The 18312-nt window shown below is 46.7% G+C and overlaps 1 long non-coding RNA gene across 1 annotated transcript in view; it reads right to left on the bottom strand.

Annotated features, from left to right (window-relative positions):
* Nucleotides 1-1053: 1053 nt before the first annotated feature.
* LOC120869370 overlaps nucleotides 1054-18312 on the bottom strand; it is a 54234-nt gene continuing 36975 nt past the window's right edge. The window contains exons 4-6 of the long non-coding RNA XR_005722533.1: nucleotides 17393-17539; nucleotides 1865-2048; nucleotides 1054-1384 (exon numbers count right to left, since the gene is read on the bottom strand). This is a non-coding gene — a long non-coding RNA (uncharacterized LOC120869370). The remainder of the gene's footprint in view (nucleotides 1385-1864; nucleotides 2049-17392; nucleotides 17540-18312) is intronic.

The following is an 18312-nucleotide window of genomic DNA, read 5'->3' on the forward strand; positions in this document are numbered from 1 at the left end:
GTGACGGCAGTGGGGAAAGACTGAGCCAGGCTCCCCCTGCACCACCCCCCGCCCCTGGGGGCGGACACAAGGGAGCACACATACAGAGAAAGATGCCGTTTTCTCTCATCACGATGGACAACAGTTATCTTGAATGCCTGGATCGGTCATCATGTGCTCTTGCAAGCTATCCAGAACTCTCTGGATCCTGCTCCTGGCCACAGAGCCCCTGTGCATGGCCCCGGGTGAAATCCCACCTTCCTCCCGTGGCCAGCCTCACTCAGCAGCAGCTCTAAGTCCTTACTTGTGTCAGGGAGAGGAGTTCGCCAATAAAGGAAATTATTGAAAGCATCCTCAGGACATTCTGTGTGGGGCCAGGAATCTGGTCGAGGATGGCCATGGATGGGGAGGTCGTTAACACTGGAGAGCTTCGTGGCCTCTGGGGGAAGCCTGGTCAGCTCGGCTCCAGCCAAGACAGAGTTCTCCACCAGGCCACCAGAGGAGCTACTGACATGTGGGAAGGTGCTCGTGTCTGTGGATGGGCACAGACAGAGTGCCCAGAGTTCTCTGGGCAGAGCTGGCTCTGTCTGACCCGGCTGTGCTGAACTAGGTTAAATAGAGGGAAGCAAGTTTTTAGCGCCATACAACAGACTGGAGATTGAGGGCATGAGGAGAAGGGGGTGACAGAGGATGAGATGGTTGGATGGCATCATCGACTTAATGGACATGAGTTTAAGCAAGCTCCAGGAGATAGTGAGGGACAGGGAAGCCTGGTGCGCTGCAGTCCATGGGGTCGCAAAGAATTGGACACAACTGAGCAACTGAACAATAAACAACAACAGACTGGAAGGAAAATGGGAAAAGGTGAGGCCCACGTCCTCGCAAGCCAGTCCTCCCGTCTACCTGGAGACCCAACCTCTCAGGTCTCCTGGGGCCAGAAGATGCTAACCTCACAGGGGACGAGAGGCCCAGTCAGTACCCTCGGATCCGCTGGGGGGTACTTTGTGCACTGAAAAAGGCACAGGAAGGTGCAGCCAATCCCTCTACCGTGCCAAAGTGGTGAATGAGCTTGGCATGGCAAGACTTCTTGCACGTACTGCTCATCAGTCCCTCCACCAGGGGGCAGGCGTTAGAAAATAAAAGGTGCTGGACCTGGTAAGACCTGGCTACTCGCGAGCCAGTTGGAAAGTCTTGATGAGGAAGATGTGGTGCCCCAGGTCTGACCTTCGGCAAGAACTCAAGTGAATTTTGGTGAAGAAAGGTGGAGGGAAGGATCCACCACCCTTACAGAGCATCCATACCACCTGAGATGTGAATTACCTCCTCTCACACTGCTGAGTAACATTAACACTGGAGAGATGCTTGTGAACCATCTCGAATGATCTGCTTAGGGTGTACCCGTCATCTTCAGAGGGAAGACAAAAAAAACCCCAAAAAACCCAAGATCAATCACTAGAACATACAAGAAATACAGTGTAGGGCCGATGAACAGTGGGTCAGGAACGTGACCTTCATGTGCGTGTAAAATCCTATGGCACAAAAATCTATTTGGAAGACTTCACATTTTCCCTGTGTGAATTGTCCAAAGAACTTCATTAATCAAATGGTAAAAGAAAATTTTCTTTATAGGTTATTTAATCACTACTCTCAATGAATATTTTATCTAAATTTAGGAGACAGTAGCTTCATTATTTATAACCCAGTAGTCATGTTTCAAAATCATTATTGCAATTACTTTTTGCTTCTTTACATAATTAAAGCTCTAATATTCCATCTTGCCCAGAAGGTCACTGTTACTAAAACTCCAGACGAGATAATTGCTAGAATTTTAGGTGGACGCTTGAGGTGAAGCGGGGACCCTGATAATTATCCGGCTGAAACTCACCAGGCGGAGGCTGAGTCCCCACAGCCGCCTGCACCCGGTAGCCCAGGCTGATGTCTGAGTCCAAACCCAGAGCCAGTGGTCAGATGTTCAAAGTACCATCTTCCTGAATATAAAGGCCAGCCCTGGAGGGGTTGGCAAAGGTGGAAATGAAGGGGCCCAGGGACTGAAAGGCAGCCTGGAGCACCTGCAACCAGAGAGAAGGGCTCAGTGGGTACGGGGTCTGATTCACTTGATTCCAGGTGGGACAGATGGCTAACCACCAGACAACTCGCTGTCCACCGAATCATGTCTCAGCAGGTGTATTGCTTTCTAAAAGCAGTCCCTAAGTTCCAAATAAACTATTTTTCAATAGAAAATCAGGAAAACTGTAGTACCATCATGTAGTTTGTAGGCTTCCAGAATATTAATTCCATATCAAATAATTCCAGACTTTGTAAAGCATGTGAACAGTGCTTATTAATCACTGTGGGCATGTTTATGACTATAACAGAAAAGGTAACTTGGCAGTTACAGTTTTCTCCTCCTCATTTTCATTTCTGGAATATCTGTTTGCTACCAATGCTCCAGCCTTCTGAGATTTCAGGTGCCCTAATAATCCTCACAAAGTCTAAATAAGCTGGTCCATTACTGAAAAGACACAGGACACAGAGACAAGTCCGGAGGGCACGCTGAGGCCCCAGAGTGGCCACACTCACCCATCGGCAGGGGTCACTGATCAGTGTGATGAAAAGGGGCCAGAGTCTGGCCCTGCAGACCTCAGGGGTCATGTTGTGGGCCACGGCCAGGAAGCACTCAGCACAGGCTTTCTGCATCCCCGACACGCTGTCCGTGCAGAGCTCAAAAAACTTCGGGAGCTACCAAAGCAAACAGAACAGTGCTGCTCCGACTCAGCCATCCTGAGCAAGGGCGGGCCTGACTCAGTGATGCCGTGGAGGCAGAGCCATAAGTTAAGGGTGCAGTAAAGGGAACCAGATATGAGTCCAAAAGGAAGCATCTGAAACAAACAGAAATAATGAGAAGTAACTTCCTTTACCCCTTAATCCTAGCAAATGACCTGGTTAAATCCAACAAGATAAATACAGAAAACCTCCCAAAGGCTAAATGACTGGTATCTGTTATGTGAATTGTAGAGAAGAATTGTGGATGACTTTGAAATTCTGGATTCCCCAAGCAGCACACTGACCAAGGTAAGATGGTCTTTGGGGATGTTTTAGTCATAAGTAAAAGTGTTAGTCGCTCAGTCATGTCCGACTCCTTGCAACCCCACGGCTCCTCTGTCCATGGAATTCTACAGGCAAGAATACTGGAGTGGGTTGCCATTCCCTTCTCCAGGGGATCTTCCCCACCCAAGGATCAAACCCGAGTTTACCTGCATTGCAGGCAGATTTGTGTTTTTTTGTTTTTTAAATGTCTGAGCACAGTCTCCCTTTTAGTCATAGAGGGCAGACTGCTAAAACCTGATAGTAATGCAAACTGTTCCTGCTCATAGAAGGCAAGCTGGGAGCGATGGAATGCAATAGGTCATCATCACCCTGGATAGGGACGGTGGTGAGTCAATTTACAAGCTCACATCGGTCCTCCTCAGTGTGCCTGTGAATACATGGCACTTCAGTTAAGCTAGTTGTTGGCTCTTACTGGTCCCTTCACTAACCGATGCATTCAATAAACGCTCTGACCTGTGCTCATCTTATATCTGTATGGCGGTCATGATGGTGACCTCTTTTTAAATTTACCCTTTAAAAATAAGACTTTGTTTTTAATATCCTTAGGTAAAATAATTAGCCAAAATGCTTCACAAATAGAAACATATGATTGTGGAAATATCCACTTACAGAAGGATGAGTATGTTGGTCACTGCTCTTTTCCTGTCTGCTATAGGAGATAACGTTGTGTGTTCGTGGCAACAGCCCACTAAAAATTATTTCAGAATTATGTTGAATGGCTACAGTTTAAATAGAACAAAATGAGCTTCTAAACTTAAATTTAAAAATCAACTTAAAGATGATACTTTTTGAGGTTAATTCAAACCATACAGGTATTACACCCTGTCACATAAAAGTGGCAAGTGCTTACTCAGCATAGTTCTCTGGGGCCCTGGTGCTTGGTGGGCAGTGCAGAAACAGACCAATATGACTAGGTGAAGGTCGCTTATCAGTAATAGAATGCTACAGAATGCCAAGAAGGGAGAAACTAATTCTGACACAGCAGCAGGTGAGTCCAGACAGGGAAAAAGCAAACGCACCTGCAAGCTGGGTGTGAACTGTGAGCAGGGTCCCCCCCAGGCAGGGGAAGCCTCTGGAAGGAAGTGGGTAGTAATGAGCAGAGAAGTGGGGGAGAGAGGCGGTATGCAAGAGCAGAAAGCCTTGAGGCCCTGAAAAGCCCCCCAGCCAAAGGATGACATGGTTCTCCACCCTGCGGTGCCAAGAATCACCAGGGCCTTTATCAAAAATACCCCCTCTTTCGCCTTCCCCGTGATTCACACGCATGACCAATGGTTAGAGCAGCAATCAGACTCGAGGGAGGTGATGGAGGTGAGGCAGGAAAGGCACCTGTGAAGGGACCGGAGCAGGGAGGGAGGAAATGGGAGTCTGGATTTTAATCTGTAGACCAAGAAAAGTCCCGCAGGTACTGAAGCCCAGCAGTGAGGCGGTGGAACAGTGTTATAGAAAGAGCAGTCACGAAGGAACAGAGTGGGTGGCTTAGACAGCGAGACTGGCGGAAGTGACCAGTGAGGAAGCTACAGCAGGAGCCCCCAGGAAAGAGGCGGGGGCTGCTCCTGCTCAACCCTGCAACCAGCCACCCGGTGCTTAAGAGAAACCTCAGCTCATGGAGGCAAGAAACCTGAAACTGATGAATGCAAAATTGAGCTGCCATTCCAAAGTAACAGACTCATAAAGACAAAACTTTACCACTAATTCCAAAAGTGCCCTAAGATGTGCTTCGGCAATTACAATTTGCAAAATGTCAGGTACCAAAAATTGTTCAGGGCCTTCTTGTCTGACAGCGTGACAAATATCACCAAAATTTGTAGCACACACCTTAAAGAGGCAAAACGCATGCTCATTATTCTCAGATTTCTTTTTGTCTTAACAAATTGTGAAAACCAACAAGCAGGAAGCTTGAGAGCAATTACTCTGCTGGTCAGGCAGCTAACAAGCACTTACTGAGTCCAGCGCCCACTCGGCACCACCCAGGTGCCTTTGCTGCATTGGAAACAGAAGATTTACAACTGAGCACCACATGCTAGGACGTTCTGGCTCCTAATTGTCTCAATACATAATGCATTTGGTTAGCAATAGAGCAAAAGAGACCCTTAATATTCTCTGCATGGTAAATGAGCCCTGTCTCCTTGGCTCCACATCGTGCCATGAGGAGAGGCCATAGAGAAGATGAGCAGTTGCACAGAAAGGTGGAGGGGAAGGCTGCTGGGGAGAGGGAGAGGGCTAGGGAGGCAACGGCCTTCAAAAGGAAGACTCTGATGACCAAGTGACCAGCCATCAAAGGGGAGGGCAGAGCAGCGAGTGCAGTCAGAATGGCGGCAAACCTAAGAGGGTCCTAGAGCCCCTCAGCCCAGACAGTGAGAGGCCTTGCATGCCTGGCAGGGCATCTAAGCACAAGCCGACAGGTCTCAGCAGGTCCCTCCCTCCTGTGCCTCCCCAAATCTCCACGGCCCTGAGTGGCAGGGAGAACTGGCAGCGGTATTCACTGTGTCTTACACAGTTTACTCTGGCCACGCTTTTCATCCAGACTGTGTCTACTGAGGAAGTCCAGGCACTTCAAAGGAATCGATCTTGAATGTTTTAACTTTCTGAGTTTTGAAACCACATGATCCCACATTCCGAACTTGAAAGAGCTTCCCGTAGCCACACAGTTCACGGAATTGAGGGAACAGCAGGCGTTCAACTGTGCTCTTGCTCAGCACTGATGACAGCTTGCAGATTACAAATAACAAGAAAAAACCCGGGTCACTTGAGATACCACAGCACAGATCTCACATGGATCACTAACTAGATTCTGAAAGTTAATATTCAAAATATTGCCAGAACACCCCAAGAGTCAAAACAGAGAACACCTTCTCTTGCATTTTGCCAAGTTATAGCAATAGAATGCCAACAGTTTTCAAGTCTTACTCAGATTGTCTAAAGCCTGAGAGTTACCACTTACCAGATGCCTACTGTGTGCCCGACACATGCATGAACCACTTATGTACATCCCCTCTTTCACGTTCCTCAAAACCTATGACATAAGTATCATTCATCTTCATTTTTCCAGATGAGGAAACTAACACTCAAAGAGGGGAAGTCCTGTTACCCAAACCAAATATTGGTGAAGTGGGATATATAGGAATAGCTGGCTTGCAGGCCATCACCAAAGACTCACCAAACACTGGCAGGACTAAAAGGGAGCAGACCTTGGATACAACATGCCCTGCTGCTGTCTTTCTGCCCAGGGCACCCCTCATTCTGCACCAGCATGCAGGGTAGCTGAACTTAAAGTAAAAGCTACGGTTTTATTGGCTTGAGAAGTCAGAGGACAGAGACAGAGGTGACCAGAGCAGCTGGAAAGTGAGGAAGAAATCCTGGAAGAAAGCTAGACAAGGGAAAGCCCCCACCTGCCTGAGATTAAACCTTATTCTAACTCTCAGCTGATCTCGGCACCATGTGGGCACTGGGGAGGGGGTAAGGTTTACAGAGTGAAGCAATAGCTGGAAGGCTTCTGGAGCTGTGTGGTTTCAGCTGCTGAGGGCTGAAAAGGGAGCAGACTCTAGAACAAAGTCAACACTCTTCAGAGGAAAAACACAGAGTCCAGAGTTTCTGCACTGTTTCGTCAAGAAGACAAATTAGATAATAAAAATTCATATACATAAGAACAAATGGGGAAATATGACTTGTATTCAAGGAAAACCTCAGTCAGTAGAAACAAATCCACAGAAGATCCAGATGTTAGAAGTAGTGAACTTTAAAAGGACTTTAAAGAGCTATTAACTAAAAGGAAAATACTCATAACAAATGAACAGATAGGAAATTGCATCAAAGAAATAAAAAAGAATTAAGACTTCTGACCAAGACACAGTAGCTTGGTCAGACAACAACAACATTCAATTAAAACTAACTAATTACGTGTTAACAGGAAAAAGTGAACCATAGTAAAGAAAAAAACAGTCAACAGAAATCAACACCAAGATGATCCAAATGTAAGCACCACACAAAGACTTTCAGGGAGCTTTTATAAATATATTCAAGGATTAAAATAAAATACAAGCATAAAGAACATACAGGTAATCTCTACATCGTAGAGATATGTCAACTACAAAAAGGCAAAAAATGGAAGCTCCAGCACTAAAAACCATAATAACTATGGTTTAAAAAAAAAAAAATGTAACAGAGAGGCCTAAGAGCAGATTGGAGGTGACAAAAAGAGTCACTGAACTTAAAGAGCAATGAAAATCACCAAATCTGAGCATCAGACAGAAAAATCACTTTTAAAAAATAAACAAAAACAGAAACTCAAGCACCTAACTGGACAATATAGGGTTCCAATTTTATGTAATCCAAGTCCTAGACTGAAAGAAAAAAGAGATTTTAAAAAGCACTTAAAGGAACAATAGCCAAAAACTGCCCAAATTAACTGGAGGGCATCAACACACAAATCCAAGGAGTTTAAGAAACACAAAGCAGGAAAAACACCCATTCTACAAAGACACAGAGAACAATCTCAAGAGCTGACAGAGGAAAAAGGATATTCTACACAGGGCTATGATATGAACGACAGCTGACCTCTCCAGCAGGATGGTATCTTTAAAGCCCTGCAAGGAAAAACAAGAACAAACCTCAACTCTATATCCAGTAAAGCTATCATTCAAAATTGAAGGCAAAAAAAAAAGACATTTTCAGATGAAAACAGATTTCGTCAGCAGCCAACCAAACTAAAAACAGTACTAAAGTAAGTTCTTCAGACTGAAGGGACATGACATCAGATGGACACTCAGACCAAGGAAAGGAAACAAAAGCATCAAAAATGGTAAAAATGTGGGTATAAAAGGCTATGAATTTTTTTTGTCTTTTCTTACTTGCTCTAAAACTTCAGTTCAGTTCAGTTCAGTCGCTCAGTCGTGGCCGATTCCTTGGGACCCCATGAATCGCAGCACGCCAGGCCTCCCTGTCCATCACCAGCTCCCAGAGTTCACTCAGACTCACGTCCATCGAGTCCGTGATGCCATCCAGCCATCTCATCCTCTGTCATCCCCTTCTCCTCCTGCCCCCAATCCCTCCCAGCATCAGAGTCTTTTCCAATGAGTCAACTCTTCGCATGAGGTGGCCAAAGTACTGGAGTTTCAGCTTTAGCATCATTCCTTCCAAAGAAATCCCAGGGTTGATCTCCTTCAGAATGGACTGGTTGGATCGTTCAAATAAAAAATTGTAATATCATATTACCGGGATTGTCATATAATGTACATATCATAACGTATGTGAAAACAATAGCACAGAGGAGGGGGCTGAGGGAACTGTGTTGCAGCAAGGTACTATATTTTTTGAAAATTTTCAATAGAGAAATTAAAATGCAATACTACAGAAATAGTCAATTAGCCCAAGGAAGGCAGGAAAGAATTAACAGAAGCATAAACGAGACCAATGGAAAACAAAAAGAGTGGCAGAATTAAATTCAAATATATCAATAATTCCATTAAACATAAGTGCGATAAACACACCAATTAAAAGGCAGAAACTATCAGATCGGATATAAAAGCAAGACCAAACTCTGTGCCAACGAAAGGAAGAACATTTTCAATGTAAAGACATATAGACATATGAGTAAAAAGATCTAAATTGATATACTATGCTGGGCAGTAAGCACGAGAATGCTGGAGTGGTTATATTAATCATACCATCTCAGTGGACTGCAAGATACAGATTACTACCAGTGATAGAGAAAGTCACCTTTTAGTAAGAGTCAATACATGACAAAGACACTAACGTTAAACGTGTAGGTTTAAACCCTTAAAGTAGAAAAGAAGCCAGATTGAGAAAAATTAAGCTTTATCCTTAAGAAACTGGAAAACTGCAAGCAAATTGAACTCAGGTAAGTAGAAGGAAGGAAATAATAAACAGCAGAAATTACCAATATTATAAATGGAAGGGATAATACTGCATATCTTCCCAGGGAGTAAAGGAATAAGGGAATATTGTAAGCAACTTTATCCCAATAAATTAACAACTCAGATGAAATTAATAAGTTCCGGAAAATATACAACTTACCCAATAACATACATGAAATAACAGATGTGAACAGGCCATATCTGTGTTGAATCTGTCATCAAAAATCATCTCAGAAAACCCTACAGCCAGAAGTTTTACTGAGGGATTCTAACAAATATTTAAGGGAAATATTAAGGGAAAAATAACACCAATCTTAAACAAAATCTTTCAGAAAATAGAAGAGCAGGGAATACTTCCCAACTCATTTTCTGAAGCTGGAATAACCCTGATTCTAAAACCTGACAAAAACATAATAGGGAAAGAAAATTGCCTACAATAGTCCTCTTGAATATAGATGTGAAAATCTCAACAGAATGTTAGCAAATAATGGAGACGGGACACTTCACAGCAATGTCAGCTGGAATCATCGATGGATGCTAACAGGAGCGGGTGAAAGTTTGATGAACAACAAACTTGTGTGGCTGCAAAGGAACTCCCCTTATTAAATTCAGAGGGGAAAAGAAGCGCAGAGGAACTTGGCAGACACCACCTCCATCTAAGTCACCAGAGTTCACATCGCCAATATCAGGTCAAACCGAAGTCCTGGGCCCCTCGATGTGACACATAAGAGCACAACCCTACATTTCCCACCAGAAATGCCGAGCTGGACTCTACAGTCACCGGGAAACGTCACACGAGCCTAAACTAGGAGACTGGTGGCTCAGATGGTAAAGAATCTGCCTGCAACGTGAGTGATGCAGGTTCAATCCCTGGGTCAGGCAGATCTCCTGGAGAAGGAAATGGCTACCCACTCCAGTATTCTTGCCTGGAAAATCCCATGAACAAAGGAGCCCAGCGGGCTACAGTCCACAGGGTTGCAAAGAGTCAGACATGACTGAGCGACTAACACTTTCACTTTTTCTTTCACTGGAAGCACTGCCCTGTCCCTTTCCGACACATTCATGTTACAAAATTCAGAGAAAGACTCCACATCCATCCCAGGCCCAAGGAGACAAAGGACGTGCAGCCATTCCATACCAAGGGTGATCCTGGACAAACGGCAACACTGGAACATGAACCATGGATGATGTATTAGTATTGCATCAGGGTTAAACTGCCTGATTTTGATCGATGTACTGTGGATGTTTAAGAGAAAATTTCCTTGTTTTTAGGAAACATCCACTGAAGTATTTAGGAGTAAAGGGGAAACAGTGTCTCCAGTTTACTTTCAAGTGGCTCAGAAAAATATACACATATACGTGCATGTATATATGTATATATATGGGGGGGGTGTGTGCACATGTGTAAAGAAAGAGGATGTGATTAAACAAACAGATAAATATAAACCACGGGTGAAGTGGGACAAAGGGTATACAGCAGTTCATTCCTGCAACTCTTCTACAAGTTTGAAATTAAGACAGAATGAAAAATTATTCCAAAAAATGTTTAAAGAACTCTCCCATCCTCCTCAAAATAAAAAAAGAAAAGAAAAGGGGAAGAAGAAAGAAGGAAGGACTTCCCATTACTCGTTTGCTCTGCCCACTGCATAGCACTGCCTTTATTTATTTATGTATTTTATAGCCAAGCAAGCTCCTGGTTAGCAGTTCACCAGCTATTCTATTTGGAATCTGCACCCAGCAGACAAGAGGGAAAAGAGAAGCAAATGGGGTGGGGCAGGGGGAGAGGGAACTAGCCCCACAACTCAAATAAGAAGGGTGTGTCTTCAGGATTTAGGAGACAGGTATTGCTGATCTGGTGCTCAGCAGAGCTGCATGGAGTGACAGCCACAGAAATGAGACAAGAGGCTCCGTATCCAGGGTAACGGGCAACAGGCCGGCATCTCCATCCACTCTCTCCATTGGCCACACCCACAGGACCTTATTACTGCCCGTACAAAACAAATTCACAATCATTAGAAAGTCAGCACACCGCATGACGAGACATGACATTCCCTTGGCCCTGGGAATCACGTGTGTGGAATGACCACCTTCACGTTTTTGCTGGGACCCAGCTATTCTTTACAGTAGGGAACCGCAACGTTCCTTTTAAATGAATGCACAAATAAAAATGAGCTTAAAAATAGGAATGACAACAAAAAATGAGGAAGCCTTAATGCAAAAACGTGTTGGGAGAGAAAAATAGGCTTCTGACAATTAGTTATAATCTCAGAATGCTAATGGCCTTCCTGCAAACAAGAGGAATTGTAATTGGTCTCCGGTGGCCTGTTTATGCTGTCGAGATATAATTACAGGATACGGCGCTTCCAGGTTTTACCAATTCATTCATTCAACAACTAACATTTATTTAGTGCTGACTCTGGGCCTGGCACGGTGCTGGGTGCCGGTGATAGAAAGTCACCTGTGTTTAAGAAGTGCACCATTTCGAAGGAGAAATAAACAAACAAATGATGTTTGCGATTCGATTGCTAAATGACACAAGACAGATAGGAGCCCAGTCTTCTGACTGTGTGAAGGAGGGAGTAACTAATGTCATCTGGCATATTAGACAGACTTCACAAAACCGCGTTTATGTGAGAAACCAGGACATAGGAAGCCACCACATAGTACACATAATCTGCACTGCATAACTCAGTTTTAAAATGCCCAGGACGCGTCCAGTTGGCAAGCTCTGATACTCCCAGTCATGTGTACACTACGGTTGCTGGCATCAGAGTCAACTGATTGTAACTTCCAGAGAGAATGTAAAGTCGAATGAATAGACACACGTTTTTGTCTATGGAGGTGTGCAGGTGCCTCGGAGCAGAAGCAATCTTTTCAAAACAGCACTGTTCCAAGAGTGCATGTGTTTGTGAACACACGGATGTAGCAATATTCACACCACGTGGCTGCAAAGAAAGCCCAAAACACAAGAACATCGGTTCACTGCAATTCGCTTCTTTTCTCTCCTATCACCTCCTCACAAATACACATCGATAGCCACGGTGTTCAAGGTGTCACTCAGACTGGCTGAATGAGAACCTGTCTTCCCAAGGGAGCTCTGCCAATCACACACGTGGTCTCTGTTCCTTGAAGAATGAAATCCACTCCTATCCTACTGTTATTTCCTCGCTAAAAAGAGAACAGCATCTCTGTGCTCCAGGGCTCCAGGGTCCTAAGGAGTGAGACTGCTCCTAGACTCTTGGCCTCCAAGGAACAAGGGAGGGAGCTTCTGAGTCCAACCCAAGTATACACAGGCCAGGCAAGGCACCCAAAGTCCTGCTCCCGTTGGGGCTCCAAGAGAAGAGAAGTGGTAGCCTTCCAGAAATCCTCTAAAATGCAGATATGCCTCCATCTGGGCACAGGTCAAGATCTTTTTTGCTTTTCGCAGCCACACTTAAAAGCCTGCACATTTCAAGTTATGAAATCGGCAACCCACTTTGAATGAAAAATACAATTTATGTGAATTAATTTGTTCTGCAAGTGACATGTGAAGAGTTTTTTTTTGAAGACATTATATTTTCCAAATATTTTCACACACAAAAAAAATAGAAGAATACTGCTGACAAGAATGGAGTGGCTGGAAACAAAACAAAATAAAAATCATGCAAAAATGCCTTTAGAATTATTTGTCATGCTATTATCAGTCTTTAGGGATAAGGTATTTGGTTGTCAGTTGTAGCCTTGGAAACTCTCCTAGCCAACTTTCAAACAAAAACGAAGATCTAATTGGCAAAGTTCACCACTCAGCTGCCAGATATCCCAACTAAATGATATTATCTAGGTTCACTTTGCAAAATAAATTTAATTTCTTACAGGGAAACTTGAAATTTATAAAAGAACCCTGGAGAATTTGAATTTTAATAATCAATTATTCTTCAGCCTGATTCATCTTATAAACATATGGATTATGCAAAAAATTAAATTAGTTTAAAAAGCCGGACCTTTAACTCATAGTTGAGAACAACTTTTACATAAATGAAGAATGATGATCGAATGTTCTGATGCTGTATTACAAATTTTTAGCTCCATGGTGTGTAATGTTTCTGCGCTAGAATTCCTTTCTTGAACATAATTCTTTTGCAACCAAGGAAACAACTGTATCTTACTGTACTCATAAGTAAGGCTTAAGATTTTTTAAAATCCTTGTGCATTTCCCTCAAAATGCTGGAATAATCCCAGAGCTATTTACTTCTGTGCTGTGTGTATATGCTAAGTCACTTCAGTTGCGTCCCGCTCTTTGCAACCCTATAGACTGTAGCCTGCCGGGGTCCAGGCAAGAGTATTGGAGTGGGTTGCCATGCCTTCCTCCAAGCGATCTTCCCGACACAGGGACTGAACCCACATCTCTTGATTCTCCTGCACTGGCAGGTGGGTTCTTTATCTCTACCATCACCCTTGGTTCTGTGATGCCAACACAAAGAGATGGACTGTGCAGCACCACCTACAGAGTCCCTGGGGAGGGAGCAGCAGCTACAGAACACACGGTGGCCTTGGATGACCTTCCCCCGAGCCATGAAGGATAAGCGCAGGACAAGCTGGGCTCTCAGTCCAAGGGTGGCTAGTGAAGGCCAGCACTGCCTCCTCTGCAGCTCACTTGTGAATAAGGGCTCTGGAAGCAAGGAGAAAGTCCTTGCTTATATAATCACTTCATAATGGGTGTAGAATCCTACAAACCCAAGGATACCACAAACTTCGCTACTAAAAGCAGAAGATAGTCAGTGCTTATACTAATCCTTTCATTGTATACCTTTACTGGTAAAAGCACAGATATCACGGTGTTTCCCAGACTGCGATGAACAGAACACTGCCTTCTCCAGAGAGACTCTTTCTTATTTGCTGACATGCCCAGTTCAGTTTCATCTTACTTTATAAAACAGATATCCATGTCTATTCCATTTTTTAAAATTGTCCAAGTAGCACCTAAAAACATTTCCCACATCACCTCGGGTCTTCACTTTGGGAAAAGGGGCCCATGATCCCAGGTGGCTCAAGGATCTACTTAGGAACCTCAGCACCTCGCCAGCTGCCTCACCTCTGCCAGAATCACGCTGAGTCCCAAGCTTTGCCTTCGTGAAACAACTGGGTATAAGGATAACCACCTGAATCTGAACTGTGAACTTTCTCTGACTGAGTCTGCATTGCCAGCTGCCTTGTTTATGGGAACAGTGCTGGTCACCACTGTATGCACAGGACGCTCAAAGTCACACTCACGCCAAGTTCTGGGACAGTCGGCAGAGACATGGGGCTGCTGTTCCCACACAGACTAACGTTCATGCCTTCTGCTTTGTACTCATCGTCACCGCTGGGGGCCCACGGCACCCGCAGCACTGGGCACACTTTACTTTCAGTGTCGCGCTGAAAGATGAGCTCTTGCTCCAGCAGCATCAACAGCACCTCCTCCTGACTTGACTTTCTAACCTGGAAGAGGTGAAAAGGGGCAGCACAGTGTGAGCCCAAGCGCTTCCAGGATCAAGACCAGACTCCCTAAACCGAGTGCCGAGCCAGCCCCTTCTTGCTCCCCTGAGGCTCGCAGGTCTCCTTTGGCCCCCCATCCTCCCGGAGGCCTTAGACTAGGCTGCCAACGGCACCTGCTGCTCCTCAGCGCTCAGGTCACACATCACCTCCCCGTGTGGGTCAGGTTCCCCAGCTGCACTCTAATGGCCTAACTAGGCCCCACTCCGCCTTCACATCTCCTACACAAGAGTTCTACACACGCGCACACACACACACACGGACACACGCATTTTCCCTGTATGATGACACGTTGATGCCTGTCTTCCCACTGCAGAGTGAACCGGGGGTCGGGGGTACCATGCAGGCATGAGGGTGGAAAGGTAGTGCCGTCCCCAGACACTCTGTAAAGCGTGGACCAGGAGGACCTGCCCCTCGGGGCGGGACACAAGCATAAACGCTCCTCAGGCCAGAGAAGGGAAAGCTGGGGGGGGCGGGCAGGGGACTACCTGCCCCTTGTCCTCTGCATCAGGTGAGCAGACACCAGAGCTCAGAGGGCTCCTAAGGAGCTGGAAAGAGAATTTTTTGGAGACGTGAAAGCACAGGAAGCTCCAATTTGTTGAGTAAGTAATGAAACAGGCAGCTCATCACAGTGATAGAGAGCAGGAAAACAGCAACGGGACCCAGAAATGTGCCAGGCAGAGTCGCAGGTGATTATAAGGTGGGGGTGGGGGCCAAGTCTGGGAGACTGAAGCCCCGGAGGCTGCAACATCCAAGTTCCTGAGCAAGTGTCAGGATGAAAACAGTGTTTTAGAAACATCATTCCAGCAGTGGCGGCGATGAAAGGCTGAGGCAGGAAGGTCAGCAAGGCGGCTGCTGCAACAAGCCAGGGGGAGCGGGTGGGGGCGGGAAGGGAACCCCCAGCAGTATTACTCAGCACCCGTGACAGTACTCAGTATCTGACTACAGGCAGGGAAAGCCGTCAATCACTCTGAGGTGTCACACAGTTACTGAGTGTCTAGCACGTGCCAAGAGTGGGGACAGGAGGGACCACAAAGCAGACGTGGCACATGGCAGCAGAGAGGCCAGAGGCAGCAGCCCGGCGTGGCAGGGGGAGGCCCCAAGCAGGGGCGGAGCCAGACGTCAAAGGCACTGAGAAGCTTGCCAGGGTGGCAGGGTGAAGGGTGATGCCCCCAAGGTTCTGTCCCCATCAAACCTTGGAATCTCTGAAGGTGACCTTTGGGGAAAGGCTCTTTGTTGATGTGACTAAGCTGATGATCCCGCTGTCACCCAAGGTCATCAGGGTGGGCATGTACCACAGGGGTTTCCAGAAGAGAAAGATGGGAGGAGAGAGACGCAAGAGGAGAGAGGCCGTGTGAAGATGGAGGCCAAGCCTGGAGTGACACGGCCACAAGCCAGGGAAGCCAGCAGCTGCCAGGGGCTAGAAGAGGCAGAAATGGAGCCCCTGGAGCCTCCGGAGCAGGCATGACCTGGACCACACCAGGATCTTGGTCTCTGGCCTCCAGGACTGTGAGAGGATAAACTTCTGTCGTTCTAAGCCACCCAGTTTGCAACATAGTCCTCAGGTAGCCCCAGGAAACCAATACACCAAGCAAGAAGAGGGGAGAGAAGAGCACACTCGTGTGCAGAAATGAGCCCTGCGGAGAAGTCAGGAGAACAGCTCGGGGGCGGTGGCTGGATGGCAAAGCGAAGGCTGAAGGGCCAGGAAAATCAGATGGGTAAGGTTGCCAGGGAAATGGCAACCCACTCCAGTGTTCTTGCCTGGAGAATCCCAGGGACGGGGGATCCTGGTGGGCTGCCATCTATGGGGTCACATAGAGTCAGACACGACTGAAGTGACTTAGCAGCAGCAACAGCAGCCAGGGTCCCACTGATATTTGTGGTGGTCACTCAGGTGTGGCAGGGAGTCCAGGGAGGAAAAGCAGAGGTGTGACAAGATCCTCTCAGCCTCAGTGAAGGTGAAAGTGCAGAAACCCCAAGAGTTCTAGATGCTGAGAGCAGGTGAAGGGCTCCTGGGCAGTGACGCTTCGAACTCTGACCAGGCCTGGACTCAGGGGTGGTGGACAGAGAGGAGAAGGTGCCCCTGCATGCACATGGTCCCAGAAACCCAAAGAGGACTCAGGTTCTCTGCCCAAGATGGAGAAAACAGGAGAGATAAGATTGAAGGTGAAGAGAACAGGTTTGGGCACTGGAGCATTTGAGTTCCACGTGGTGCAGGGCACGTCTAGGGAAAGCCAGTCACTGAGCTTGGGAGGGGCAAGGTCAGGGACCTGCTGATAAGCAGCGTCCAGGTGTCTACATGCACTCTCTTATTCAAGGACTCTGACATGTGCAGTGCGACCATAATACCCTGCATGGGAGGGACACCCCAAGCCAGGGCAGTGTCTCCTACATTAGAGGGAGACCAGGGTGAAGGAGGGCCCACTGTGGTTCTCACCACATCTGTGACCTATAACAAAAACGAAAAGGTCTGAAGCAAAATTCTAAAATGTTAACATTTGCTAAATATGAGCAATGTGTATACGGGTGTTTATGACATAACCCTCCCACATGATTAAAATACTTTATAACATTAAAAAAAATTAAAACTGCTTTTGAAAAAAAGTAAAAACCTTAGATTTCAGAATGAGATTTGTTGAGTCCATGGGAAGAGACCTCTCACTGGCTTCGGGACCACCAGCCGCAGAGCAGAGCCCTGAACAGGAGCCCCCTGGGGGTCCCAGCTGTAGTACAGACACTTGGAGAAGGAGTGATGGTACACCCACTCGGGAGTCAAGACCACAAAAAGGAGGGAGCCTTAGGTATGATTATAAGCAGAAGAGAAAAGCCAGCAGGAGAGACTGAAAAGCTGTGAACAAGAGACGGGACCAAAGAGGGGAAGGAAGACATCAGGCCAGAAAGGGGGGTGGGACGTCTCTTACCCCGAGCAGAGACAAGTAGCCCAGCAGCGACATCACTGAAGGGAGAGTTCACAGCCAACACAGTTCTGAAAATCCACCAGCTACCAGGCCCTGTGCCCGGTCACGGAGATAAAGATGATCCAGATGCTGGTGTCAGGGGCTCAGAGCCTAGGATGGGAGAGAAACTGCTGGTTAGGATATCCAGCACCATGGGCGATCCCAGAGTCGTCCTCCACCAGATGGGCCTCAGGAGCCCGCACTCCCAACACACATGAGCGCACACTTCGGCACCCTGGCCTCCTCACCTCTAAAGCGAGGATGAACTCCCAGCAGGCCTGTTCTCCCTGGGGTGGGTAGGAAGAGGAAACCAGACCGCGTACATCACATGGTGAGAGCTCAAGAAATTGCAGCTCTTGGCAATCGCAGCAGTCATGGTGATAATACTGCTATCATGCCCAGTTTTGTGAATTTCATACCTCACAGGAGTCACTTCATGTTCAGTGGCCATGAAAAGCACCTGATGAGGAACAGAGAACTGCAGGCAGGCCCAAAATGCAGAGGCCGGATGGGAGCTGGCACACCCCCTGCCGTATGCAGCAAAACCTGTGTCTCTGCCTCCTCAGGGGCCTGCGGGCCTGCCTACAGGGTGGCTGTGGCAGGGGGTGGGGAGTAGTATCTGCTGTGGGCAGCAGAGAGGGGTGTGAAAGGAGCAGGGAGGTCAGCATGAGCAGAAGGGAGGGACTGGCTGCCTGCGGTGTCCACAGTGCGCTGGGGACGGCCGGCCCATGGAGGAGGCTGGGCTGTGCCTCAGGGCTGTAAGGAGGCTGAAGACTATTCAGTAAGTTGCATGTATGGATGTGAGAGTTGGACTGTGAAGAAGGCTGAGCGCCAAAGAATTGATGCTTTTGAACTGTGGTGTTGGAGAAGACTCTTGAGAGTCC

Source organism: Oryx dammah, unplaced genomic scaffold, assembly GCF_014754425.2.
Source record: "Oryx dammah isolate SB20612 unplaced genomic scaffold, SCBI_Odam_1.1 HiC_scaffold_10, whole genome shotgun sequence".
Classification (NCBI taxonomy): Eukaryota; Metazoa; Chordata; class Mammalia; order Artiodactyla; family Bovidae; genus Oryx; species Oryx dammah.